The following is a 13,920-nucleotide window of genomic DNA, read 5'->3' as shown; positions in this document are numbered from 1 at the left end:
GAGATTCGGCGGTGAGGAGAGAGATGAAGAGGGGGCAGGGGTGAAATGGGGGAAGAGAGAAGATATTCTAACCTAATTTTAAAAAAAAAAGTTTATTTTTTATTTTTTAAAGTCTGACATGGCCAAGGCCATGTCAGACTTTGGCAGACACTGGGATGACCCATATATGCCGAAAATCTCCACTCATCTTTTTATCTTCCTAAAGTTGATGTGGCTTTCAAAATTATCATTTGATCAAAATTCAAGTATGATTCATCTAAAATTTAATAGTGATTTTAAAAGCTACATCAGCTTTAGAGCATTCTCTACAGCTTTCTCGTCATTTTTCCTACATTTAAGGATCTAAACTACTTTTTGCTTCCCTATGTCAAAATACACCTCAATAGCTTCCCTTAATTATTCCCTATATCATTAAAATATTTATTTTTTTAATTATATTATATATGTGAGAAGAGAGATGAGAGAGAATTGTGAGACATGAGAGGAGAGAGGAGAGAAGAGAGAGAATTATTTTTTTATATTTTAATAATCAAAAGGATTGCAATAGTGGAACCTAAAACATTTGGTTCCACTGTAGCAATCCTAATGTTTATAGTTCATTTAGGGAGTCTGTTTTGGGAATTTTTTTACGATTTTTTGGATATATTTCCTAAACTTAGGGAACAGACTCCCTTATAGGGAGTCTGTTGAGAATGCTCTACGGAGAATAAAAAAAATGATAAAAAGATGGTCATTAGCATTACTCAAACAAATAACACTTCAAAAAAAAATTTCACTTTTAATAATTTAAGTTTATTGAAAATGTGCAATAAATCTTTGGGTAAATATATCATAAGTCCCTGAGTCAACACGCCAAAATTAAATAGTCCTTAAATTTTTTTTTTTTTTTTGAAAATTTACTCCCTGGTAAATCGAAATGCCAATAAAATCTCTACCGTCAAAATTTTTTAACCCCATTAATTCCAATCAAAACGCACAGTTTTGCCACGTCAGCATATTAATTTTTTTACTAATTTAATTTAAAAATTAAATCTAAAATTAATTATAAAAAAAAATTCCAGAGAGAGGGAGCATCACGCCGTCGATGGTGGGTATGTGTGAAAATGCCACCCCTGGGATTTTTTCCGACAAGGTTTGTGAAACGCTTAATTCAGAGGTCGTTGGTGAACTAAAAATAGAAGAATCTGTTCAAAGCTTTTGTTGATACACAGTTTTCCAAGGTGGTGATGTGGCACGCCTGGATGTGGTGCTACCAACTTCAGGAATGCTTCAGGAAAGAACAAACAGGATCAGAACCCCAGTGGTGTCCTGGGGAGGGAGCTCCGATGCCTAAGTTAGAATTTGAGGACAGAATAGCTAAGCAACCAAAATTTTTAGTCCAGATTGCGCTTACCTTCGATGGAAATTGGGACCTGTATTTATAGGCATGGAGTGGAATTTCATCCCCGCACGTCTCGGGATTCCTATCCCTAAATATCTGTTTTGCAGTTGTTTGATAAGGGTAGGAATCCTGGGACAAGGCGATAAGGTTTTGTTTTGAGTTAAACAACCTTTTGAATTTGATTAACAGCTTATCCCACTTGTGTAGGGATTGTTCGTGTAGAAAGCTTTTTTGAATGTGAGATAATGTTCACCGAGACTAGTTTGAATTTTTGCATATCCTTAATTGTAAAATGACCGTTTCACCCTTGGCATCTGACTATTTGCTTTTGAGTTGTGTCTCGGACTTTGCACCAGATACCTCCCGAGGAGTGGTCTCGGATTTGTGTCCGAGTCCTCATCGGGGAAAGCTTGTTCGAGACCTTAAGCTTGTCCGAGGCCTTGTCGGGTATTCCATTTAGTTTAGATCGGGTTTGTAACCCGTTGGGCTTTTAGAATTGAATCCATGGCCCAACAGTTACCCCCCAATTTCCTGATCTGAAAGATTATGGAAATTTTTGTCCATCAATGGATTGGCGTTTTGAAATTACACCCAAGTAAAAATCTGAGACCTTTGAGGCGGGAATTTTGAATTTCAAATTTTGTCGGGAAACCTGAAACCAAATTTTGCTGAGACGGTTGACCTGACCGAGGGCATATCAGTTGCCCCACATGTCAGTGCCGGGACAGACGTCCTTTCAATTGCCGATTGCCAGCTGTCATGCGGGATTTACAGAGGTGCCTTTTTTGCCGCATTTATTGCGAGCGTGTCTCGGAGAATCCTTTGGTATTCTACGCTCTTATCCTTACGTTATAAAACCTTTCTCTTTTTTTGTTTTCTCTTTTATTCGCACCAAGTCATTGCACCGTTTGTTCTTTTCTGATCTGCTCTTTCTTTTCTACTCTGCTTTTCCTCTTTCGCTCTTTTCCGACCATGTCTCAAAAAGAAGGATCAGGGTCTGATGGTGGTTTGGGCAAAACTTACCCAGCTTTGTGGAAGCCAGATCTAACCTCGGCTGACGAGCGACGAATTAGATTGGACTACTATATCCCAAAAATGGTGAAACTCGGTTTTGATGACGAGAGGAAGGGTGCCATCGTGGATGCTGGGAGCCACGAGGTCTGCCTTTATGAAGAAATGTTTCGTGCAAGCCTCAAGCTTCCTTTCCCCAAGGTTGTCCATGAGCTGCTCAGTCGCCTGAATCTGGCTCCCCACCAATTGGTTCCTAATGGCTGGAGGATGTTTTTCGCCTCTGTGGTTGTTTGGCCCATGGCCCTTGGAGAAGGAAAGTACTTGACGGTTTCGGAATTTCTCTGGATGTACCGACTCCAGACGAATCCCAATAGTGATGGGCTATATAACTTCAATCAAGACGGGGAAAACTCTTTTTTATGGATAAGACCTTCACCAGTAACTACGGATGGAAAAACAAATACTTCTTTGCACAGGGGCAATGGGAATTTGCTCCTAGAGAGAAAGCAGAGGGGCCTCGAGTGCCCTGGGAGACGACTACCCCCCATTTGGGTCTCCACAAGAATCTGTGTTTGTCAGAGGATGAGACCGTCTGAGTTAACACGGTTCTGTCTTGGGTTCAGAGGCATGAGTCTGTTATGACCTTCAAGCAATTGATTACGACTAGTCCACTGAACCTGTAACGACCCAGGGAAAACAGAACCGCTGCTTATATGCCGGCAGAGAGGATGCCGGTGGGTCTCGGATGAGACCATCTCGTCCAGCCTTTTATTTGGGTTCTCTGGCGGCCAATACCTGAGGCGCTACCCCTCGGAAGCCTATGCTTCATAAAGGCAAGAAGAATGTAGATGAGTCTTAAGTAGAAAAGGCTTTGCACTCAGTTGACAAGTCCGAGGAGCGCGAGGCTCCTCAACCGAAGAAAAGGCGGCTAGTGAAGAGCAAGGGTCCTACTATCGAGGTTGAGAAGGGGAAATCCCTTTTTGCCAACCTCTTGGCCGCTCAGAGGAAGGCTAATCCAGAGCCTGATGTGGCTTCGATATCGACCTACCAGAATATTCTCACAAAACATCTTATTGCTGTAACTCCTCTGGCAGCAACCCCCTTGGAACCTCCTGGAGCTGCTCCTACTATTGCTATCCCGATGGGGTCAACATCACCGGTCCATTCGGACCCCAACATTCAACATCTCTTAATAGACCCATTCTCAGATAGCTTGGTAGGGATGGAGCCGGAAAAGAATGGATCGCGGGCTGAGGTGGAAGAAGTGAGGCCTCAGGTCTTGTCCCCGATAGTCGAGGAGCGGCCTGTGGTTCCGACTTCGGTGGCTGAGGCCGCGTCTCGGGCCCCGACCCCGATTCCCGAGGCTGAGGCTGGTACTGGTTCTGAGTCTGCCTCTCACTATTCCTTGGTGAAACCTCATAACGTCGAATGGACTATGGAGAAGCTCCTGTCTCGGTTCGGTGGACAATTATTAGGAACCCATTTCAAGCTTTGGTGGAGCTGGTTCCCCAAGACAGCTTGACAGGTGAACGAGACATCTCTGCTAGGGGTATGGCAGAGTCAATGTTATTCAATCAGTTGTGTGTAAGTATCACTCTTCATAGGGCTCTCTTTTTGCCTGAGTTGTATTCTATTTGATTAACTTTGTTTGTTGCAGAGAGTTATGAAGTTAGTGGTTTTATATTGCTACTTCAGGAAATTTTTTCAGGAGTCCGTCTCAGAATCCGAGAGCCTTCAAAGCAGGCTCGCAGCCTCTGAAGTGAAGTCGAGAATGCAAAACTGAAGGATATGCTAGCTCAACAGGACAAAGAACTACTCCTTCTTGGCCAACAGCAGTCGGCAACTCAAGCTGAGTTTGCACAAGCCTAATCCCGGGTTTCAGCTATCTTCTAAGTTGCAGACCCTTCGTGCTAATCACTTGAAGCTCCAAGAGGATCATTCCATTGTAAAGGAAGATCTGCACCAACTCGAGGAGAAGCATGCAGAGGTTTTGGAGCAACTGAAGGCTTCTCAGGCGGAGGCTGCCGGCCAAAATACTAAACTTGAAGAGGTTATCAAAAGGCCAGGCAATTGCTGATGAGCGACTTAAATTTTTCCGGAGAAAGCTCGAAGAAAAGAAGCTACGACTCAAAGAAGCCAAGGCCCGATCTTCCAACTATTTGTAGCAACTGTCGTATGCTTCCTGGACTCGGGATAGTGCCTGGGCGGATGGGATCATTCTTGGTTTCAAGACCTTTCGGTCTTGGGCTAAGGATCCTACTCGCACTATTGACCTCGACACGGTGAAACCCGAGACTATTCCTGTTTCTGACAAGGCTTTAAAACAGCTTATCAGTCTAGGGTCAGATCTGATGCTGATGCCGAGGGGATCGACAGGTTTGCTCATCAGCCGTTCTCGGGTTCCGAGGAGTCCTCGGGTGACAAAGGAACAGCTTCTGGACATGGTGCAGAGACCCCATCTGCTACCAAGGCTCCATCTGCAAACCCCAAGGAAGGCTAAGCTTTTCCTTTTGACTTGTAATCAGTAGTTAGTACATTTGATTCTTTTGTAAATGACAAACTTGAGTCTTTAATGAGATGTTTTTTATTTATTTCTTGGAGTGAACTAGCAATATTTTCCGAACACCCATTTCCTTGAATGAATTAATGTTCTTAATAAATTACTTTTCTGAAGTTTGTTTAACCTTTTTCGAGCACACCCTTTTTTTTAAGGATTTCTGCTCTTAACAGGCTACTCGTTTGACTTTCTTTGAACACACCTTTTTCGAAGGTTTTACGTTCTTTACAAGTCACTAGTTTGGCCCTCTTCGGACACACCTTGTTCGAAGGTTTTACTTCCTTTACAGGTTACTAGTTTTAACCTTCTTTGGGCACACCTTGTTTGAAGGTTTTACGTCCTTTACAGGTTGTTGGTTTTAACGTTCTTCAGGCACACCTCATTCAAAGGTTTTACGTCCTTTACAGGTTTAGTCTCGGAAAAGTTCTAGATTTTCTTGATGGCCTCTCGACCGTTTACCCTGAGGGTAATTTGATTTACTTTGCTTTTGAAATACTAGAAAGGTGATCGAAACTTTAGGAGATTCTTTTTATTTAATCAAATAAAATGTAATGAAAATTACAAGGAAAATAAGAATCGAATGAGAGTAAAACAAGAATCACCTTACTAAAATAAGCTAGATAAAATACTTTTTGAGGTGCTCGGCATTCCATGGCCTAGGGAGTGCTTTTCCTTCCATGTCCTCAAGGTAATAAGCTCTTGCCCTCCTACACTCAATCACTTTGTAGGGTCCTTCCCAATTTGGAGCTAATTTTCCTTCAATAGGGTCTTTGGTAGCAATGGTGGTCTTGCTGAAAACCAGGTCCCCGATCTCGAAACTTCTGTGCTTGACTCCTTTATTAAAATATCGAGCTACTTTATCCTGGTATGCCGACATGGTTACTTGGGTCTGGTCCCGCTTCTCTTGTAGTAGGTCTAAATGAAGTTTGAGCCCTTCATCATTAGTCTCAGGATGGAAGGTCTCAACTCGGCAGCTTCCCTACCCTATCTTGGCTGGTATGATCGCCTCGGTCCCAAAAGCCAAGGCGTATGGGGTCTCCTCAGTGAATATTCTTTTAGTTGTTCGGTATGTCCACAAGACTTCTAGAAGATCATCTGCCCAATCTCCCTTCCGATCTCCAAGTTTCTTCTTCAGAATTTTGAAAATTGTCTTGTTAGTGGCTTCTACTTGCCCATTTGTCTGGGATGGGCTGGAGATGAGTAGTAATTTCTTACATGAAGCTTTGCACACCATTTTCGGAATGATTCGCAGTCAAATTGCTTCCCATTATCAGTTATAAACGCATGTGGAATACCATAGCGGCATACGACGTTCTTCCACAAGAACCGTTCAATGCTTTTGGCTGTAATATTCACTAGGGCTTCTACTTTTGCCCATTTAGTGAAATAATCCACTGCTACAACCGTGAACCGCACACCCCCCTTTCCCCGAGGTAGTGGCCCTACTATATCCACCCCCCATTGTGATAAAGGCCATGGCGAGGAAATTGAACTCAGATCTTCTAGGGGTTGTTTTGTAATGTTGGCGAAGTGTTGGCATTTCCCATAATTTCTGACAATTTGTACCGAGTCTCGACTCATATTTGGCCAGAAGAAACCGGCTCTGATTGCTTTATGCGCCAAATACTCTTGCTCCCGAGTGACTACCACAGATAACTTCATAGATCTCGCGGAGGACATAATTGCCTTCTTCCTTGGAGATACACTTGAGGGGTGGTAGCATAAAGCCTCGTTTGTACAAAATCCCATTAATGACGGTAAATCTGGCAACTCTAGTTCTGACTTACATTGCTGACTTCTTATCTAACGGGAGAATTCCTTGTTTCAAATATTCCCTTATGCTCCTCTGCCATTCCGGTACAATCTCGGTATTCGAGACCGAGACTGTCTCGGCTACGGCAGGTCTTGTTAAAGTCTGGATTGATTCTTCAGGCTTTTCAGTGTCGCTAGCAACTGCCGATGCCCTTCGGGCTAGCTGGTCAGCTCTTTCATTCTCTTCCCCTGGGATCTTTATAATACAGAATTTCTTGAATGCATTCTATAAATTTTGTACTTTTGATAAGTATTGCTTCATTTTACCTTCTCTAGCTTCAAATTCTCCTCGGATGTGTCGAACGATCACCTATGAATCGCTCCGTAATTCAACAAACCCAGCTCACATCTCTCGGGCTAAACCGAGTCCTGCTAGGACTGCTTCATACTCGGCTTCATTGTTGGTGGTCTTGAACTCCAACCTCACGGAGTTGCATAACTCTTCTCCATCCGGGGTGATTAACACAGCACTGGCTCAACCATTTTTTCTTGTGGAAGATCCATCCACGTAGACTACCCATGTTTCGTCTTTCTGCCACTCTAAGGTAACAGGTAGATTGGTGAATTCTGCCAAGAAATCAGCCAATACCTACCTTTTGATAGCGTTCTTTAGGAAGAATTCAATATCAAATTCTTCGAGCTCGATTGCCCAGTTAGCTAATCTGCCAGACAGATCTAGCTTCCTGAGTATTTTCTTCAATGGATACTCGGTCAAGACTCTTATAGTATGAGCTTGGAAATACGGACGGAGCTTCCTAGAGGCAATTGTCAGTGCGAATGCCAACTTCTCCATCTAAGGGTACCGCTCTTCTGCTCCCCTCAATGCTTGGCTGACAAAATTAACTGGCTTTTGAGTGCCGTCTTCTTCTCGGATAAGAGCACCACTATCAGCTGTTGGGGAGACAGCTAAGTATAAATACAATGCTTCTCCGGGAACAACTCTGCTTAACAAGGGTGGACTTGTAAGGTACTTTTTCAATTGATCAAAAGCCTCTTCACACTCTTCGGACCATTCAAATGCTCTTTTCAGGATTTTGAAAAATGGTAGGCACTTGTTAATTGACCGAGAGATGAACCGGTTCAACGCTGCAATCGTACCTGTCAATTATTGAAGTTGCTTCATATTCTTAGGTGATTGCATATCCAAGACTGCTTGGATCTTCTCAGGATTAGCTTCTATTCCTCAGTTTGACACCATGTAACCGAGAAACTTACCTGAGGCCACTCCAAATGCACACTTCGCGGGATTCAAATTCATCCCGTAATGCTTCAATGTTCTAAACGTCTCATGCAGGTCATCTACATGGCCTTCCGGTAACACACTTTTCACCAACATGTCATCAACATATACCTCCATGTTACGCCCGATCTGGTCTCGGAACATCTTATTAACCAGTCTCTGATACGTTGCTCCCACGTTCTTCAGACCAAAAGGCATAACCTTATAGCAGTACAAGCCTCGATCAGTGATAAACGCGGTCTTCTCTCGATATTCTGGATGCATATAGATCTGGTTGTAACTAGAAAATGAGTCCATAAAGCTTAGTAGGCCATATCCAGCTGTTGATTCTACTAACGCATCAATGCGTGGCAGAGGAAAGCTGTTTTCTGGGCATACTTTGTTGAGGTCCGTAAAGTCCACACACATCCTCAACTTTCCATTGGATTTTTTAACCAGCACCACATTGGCCAACCAGTCGGGATAATGTACCTCCTCTATAAACCGAGCCTTGAGCAATTTCTCTACTTCCTCAGCGATGGCCATATTCTGCTCGGGTGCAAACTTCCTTCGCTTCTGCCTCACTGGCTTCATGCTTGGGTCCACATTGAGTTGGTGGAGAATGTCATCGGGACTGATTCCCGGCATATCTTCATGAGTCCTTGCAAATACTTCCATGTTACCTTGAAGAAAGGTTACGAGAGCGTCTCGAATTCCCGAGGCGAGCTGTGTCCCTATCTTCACTACTTTTCCATCTCCCAGCTCCACGTCTTCTAAAGTCTCGGTAGGTTCCCCTTTTAGAGGATCTTTGCTTCGGCTACCGACAACGCTGACCATTAATGGAGCATGATCAGCTTTCTTGAAGGAAATGTTATAATATTTCCTAGCCGCGATTTAATCTCCTCTCACCTCTCCAACTCCTCCTTCAATAGGAAACTTCATCATCAGATGGTAAGTTGAAGTAACAGCCTTCAGCTTGTTGAGGGATAGTCGACCAATGATTGCATTATAAGTAGATAATCAATCGATCACCAAAAAGTCCACCATGGTTGTTGACTGCCTAGGGGCTATCCCCACGGTAACTGGGAGGGAGATGAGCCCCATTGGCTGCACTTGTTCTCCAGCAAACCCTATCAGCGGCGAATCAAACGATTGGATCCTGTCTCGGTCAACACCCATCTGTTTGAAGACCGGCCAGTATAATATATCAGCCAAGCTACCATTATCCACCAAGACTCGGTGGATTCTATGGTTGGCTACCGTTAGCGTAACTACCAACGCATCGTCGTGGGGAAATTTTACCCCCTAGCATCTTCATCAGAGAAGGATATAGTCATCACCTCCTTCTTCACAATTTTTGCAAGTCTCCCTATCGACAAAACTTCATCATCCACCTTCGTTCTTCTTGCGTAAGCTTTTCTAGATGAACTAGAACTTCCTCCGCCAGCTATTCCTCCCGAGATGGTGTGGATCTCCCTGACAACATTTTGATGCTTAGGCGGATGGGCGTCTTGATCCCGTCTCGGTCCTGCTTGTTGGTTGTGTATCGGTTCGACATACCGATCTTCCCTCGGCCTTACTTCTCGGTTTCTGGGAGTTTCTCGGTTCCCTTCAAGAAGCGGGAACTCCTCATTCCTTCCTCGATTCCTCTCGTCTGCCATGAATTTCACCAACTTCCCATTTCTGACGTGATTCTCAATCTCTTGCCTCAAGGTTATGCATTCCTCGGTTAAGTGACCGTGGTCACGGTGATACTCGCAGTATTTCTGGGGGTCACGCCTCTTAGGATCGCCTTTCAACTTGCTTGACCATTTGAAGGCAGGATCACTCCTTATCTTCATGAATACCTCAGTCATGCTACTATTTAATGGAGTGAACTTCGAGCTCTGCAATTTCCGAGGGTCCATCCTTGGGTACGATGAGACCACCTTCTCTAACTTCTTCACATTCTTCTCTTCTTTCTTTCCAACACTAGCCAGTGCTACCTTCACAATACCACTCTTGGCTTCGAGTTCTTCCCTTTGAGACTTCATGAGAGCTTTGACAGTCTCTTCTTGATTAATGTACTCATCAGCCTTCTTCATGAATTGACTGACAGTCACTAACTTAGTACTTTTCGACAGCTCGGCCATCAATGGTCCATCTGCCCTTTCTCCGTGCATCAAAGCATCAAGTACTGTCTGCTCATCCGGATTTTCAATCATCAGCTTCTCCTGGTTGAATCTGAGCATGAATTCTGTTAACGACTCCTCCTTCCCCTAGACAAGGGACAGCAAATAAGCCAGATTCTTCTTCCTCTTTCGGGTAACCAAGAATTGACTTAGGAAGAGACGCCCGAGAGTTTTGAAATCATCTATTGAATTGGCTGGGAGTTTTCCGAACCAATCTTTAGCTACTCCAACCAAAGTTAAGGGAAAAGCCCTACATGAAATTTCATATGGGGTACCATGGAGGATGAAATGCGCGCGAAGACTCTCTATATGGTCCGTGGGATCCCCAGTGCCATCATAGGTATTAACTCGGGGCATCTTGAATTTGTCAGGGAGAGGGAAATTCATGACCCGAGGAGTGAAGGGCAGATTCGTGTTCTCCATAAGTTCCCCTGCATTGGACTGATCTCTGCCATTGGCTATCAGGAGGACCACCTCTTCGTATTTTTTCTTAAGATCCTGCAAATCAACATTAACGTTACTCTCGCTATGCCATTCAGTAAGGCGATCCTCCTAGAGGGGAGACTGCTCCTGTCGAGATCTAGTATGACAAGACCTCTTAGGATTCGCCTGCTAACTGTCTTCTTCATTCTGGACAGTTGTGTGATGGCTAGCTTGAACTGAGCTTGGATCATCCTCGTGATCAGAACCTCGAGGCCTCTTCCCCCTGCGAATTTCAGCGTGTCTCTCCTTCTCGCGCCTATCTTCGTGTCTTTTAGTCCTTTTCTCTTCCCGCTCTTGATCCCTTCGGCTATTTCGGCCTTCAGCAATCGTGAGCCTAGTGGCGAGATCTTCATTCTGCTTCTGCAAAGCCTTCATAGATTCTATCATCTGCTTCATGAACCCAGCTAGGTCAGGGGGTACTCTAGTAGCCGCACGAGGTATGTCAGGTTGAGGCATCGATTGAGAGTGAGAGTGTGTAGTCACCATATCGGAATGATAAGAATTGATCAAATGAAAAGGAAGTATGGTTCCCACAGACGGCGCCAAACTGTTGATACACAGTTTTTCGAGGTGGTGATGTGGCATGCCTGGATGTGGTGCTGCCCCAACTAGGGGTGGGCAGATTAACCGGTTACCGATTACCGGCCGTATACCGGTTTCGACCGAACCGATATTAACCATAACAAATATACCGATATCCTTATCGGTTAAAATTTTTATACCGGTATGCTTATCAGTTTGGTTCGTTCCAGTCCAGTTAGAAATTTCATATCGGTTAACCGTTTAACCGATATAAACCTTTAAGTAGGGATGCCAAAACGATGTAATTTTGGGATTATATATATACCTATGTAACCTTATCTTAATTTGGGATTTGGTAGGTTTGACTATTTTTTTTTTAGTGATGGCATTGGATGAGATTTCTTTGCCTTTGGTGAAAGCATTTTTCATTAACTAGTTTTATTAGTCTAATTAGCATTTATTATGTTAATTAGTCCATTTGCTTTGGAAAAATGTATTTTATAATAAATAAATAAATAAATAAATAAAAAATAAAAAAGTTGTGGTGGATCAATATAAAACAGCTTCAATTTTTAGCCCAAAAAAAAAATATTTGGGTCCCAACAAAAAGTATTTGGACCCTAAAACAACTCATTTTTAATAAGTTATTTTAGCCCAACAAAAAGTATTTGGGCTCTCAAAAGTAAAAAAAACTCATTTTTGGCCTAACAAAATAGCCCACTGTTAAATTGGTTAACCGGTTTAATCGAATCGTTTAACCGTGTACCGTTATAACCGATAATTTCAGTTAAAATTCTTATTGGTTCGGTATCGGTTAATAAATCATTTAATCGAAAATTATTGGTTAATAACCAATAAGAGCCAAAACCGGACCGTTTTGATCGATACCCAGGCCTAGCCCCAACAGCTTTGGTATTTAAAATGCCTTAGAGAAAGCAGAACAGAACACATTCGCTGAAGATGGGATTTTCGAGAAGGGAGAGATAGTTGGCTCAAAAGCAAATTTTCTAGGTAAGGATGGTTATGTGGATGAGACTGAATCAATTTCAGAAGATTGCTCACTACGGTGTGTGAATTCATGTTTGATTCAATTGCCCACGAGCTCCAAGCTTTATCAAGAGCATCTTTAAACATTTTGAAGTTCTAGGGTTTTTTGGAGGTGAGCCAAAGAGGGCAAGATTTGGAGTTGGATCTGAATCTTGGGAAAGGGTTTATCCCAAGAGAGGCTAATGTATCTTTGGACTTTTTTCTTATGTTGCCTATGGCTGGAGATTTATGCAGTTGGTTTCATTTTCATTTGTGTTTGATTTCTGCTGCCGAAGATTTTTGTTTGTTCAGGTTTTTGATATGATTCTTTTGTAGATCAAAGGGAAGGAAAAAACACATCCACCACATGAATTTCTTTCTGGCCTCTCTCTGGCCTCTTCTCCTTACACAAAAACAAATAAGCCAGTCGAGATTCAGCAGAGTAATAAAGGACCCGGGTCTGGGCGTATTCCAGACCCCTCTCTCTTCTTTCCGGCACTGTTCCTTTTCTCCCTTGTTACATATATGTTTCAAACTCAAAAACACAAATAACATACGGGAGTCGAAGGTTTCAGAATGTTTGTATATATTCTGGAGAGAACAAATATTAATAATAAGTAATAACGATAAATAAGGTAGAAAGAAATGGGAACAGAGAGATTGAGATGAGAAGTAGGTTGGAAGGAAGTGAGACGCGGTGTTAGGAATCAGAACGTCGACGCTTGCTCTCTCTCTCTCTGGAATTTTTTTTTTAAAAAAAAAATTTAGATTTAATTTTTAAATTAAATTAATAAAAAAAAATTAATATGTTGATGTGGCAAAATGGTGCGTTTTGATTGGGACTAACGGGGTTAAAAAAATTTAATGGTAGGGATTTTCTTGGCATTTTGATTGACCCAGAGAGTAAATTTTCGAAAAAAAAAAAACTTAAGGACTATTTAATTTTGGCGCGTTGACTCAGGGACTTATGATATATTTACCCTAAATCTTTTCATTACATTTCCTCCCAATTTAGTAATGTCTATCCATTCAACCCAATACACACTGTTTTGTTAATTGACATGCACTGTTTTGTGAAGTGATAATTTAAATTACATATGACACGTAAGATCAAAACACATCGATATGTAATGTTACCGATTTAATTTTGAAAAATGGATTTTCAATGATAAATAAGGTAGAAAGAAATGGGAACAGAGAGATTGAGATGAGAAGTAGCTTGGAAGGAAGTGAGACGCGGTGTTAGGAATCAGAATGCCGACGCTCTCTCTCTCTCTAAATTTTTTTTTAAAAAAATTTTAGATTTAATTTTTAAATTAAGTTAATAAAAAAAATTAATATGCTGACGTGGCAAAACGATGTGTTTTGATTGGGACTAACGGGGTTAAAAAATTTTAACGGTAGGGATTTTATTGGCATTTCGATTGACCCAGGGAGTAAATTTTTGAAAAAAAAAAAACTTAGGGACTATTTAATTTTGGCGTGTTGACTCAGGGACTTATGATATATTTACCCTAAATCTTTTCATTACATTTCCTCACAATTTAGTAATGTCTATCCATTCAACCCAATACACACTGTTTTGTTTATTGACATGCACTGTTTTGTGAAGTGATAATTTAGATTACATATGACACGTAGGATCAAAACACATCGTTATGTAATGTTACCGATTTAATTTTGAAAAATAGATTTTCAAATGTTTTAGAAGCACTCATTGTTTTCCTTAGTTTTTATA

The sequence above is a fragment of the Corylus avellana genome, chromosome 6 (assembly GCF_965113065.1).
Source record: "Corylus avellana chromosome 6, dhCorAvel1.hap1.2, whole genome shotgun sequence".
Taxonomy (NCBI): Eukaryota; Viridiplantae; Streptophyta; class Magnoliopsida; order Fagales; family Betulaceae; genus Corylus; species Corylus avellana.
The sequence above is the reverse complement of the archived record's forward strand: the minus strand, read 5'-3'. Positions refer to the sequence as shown.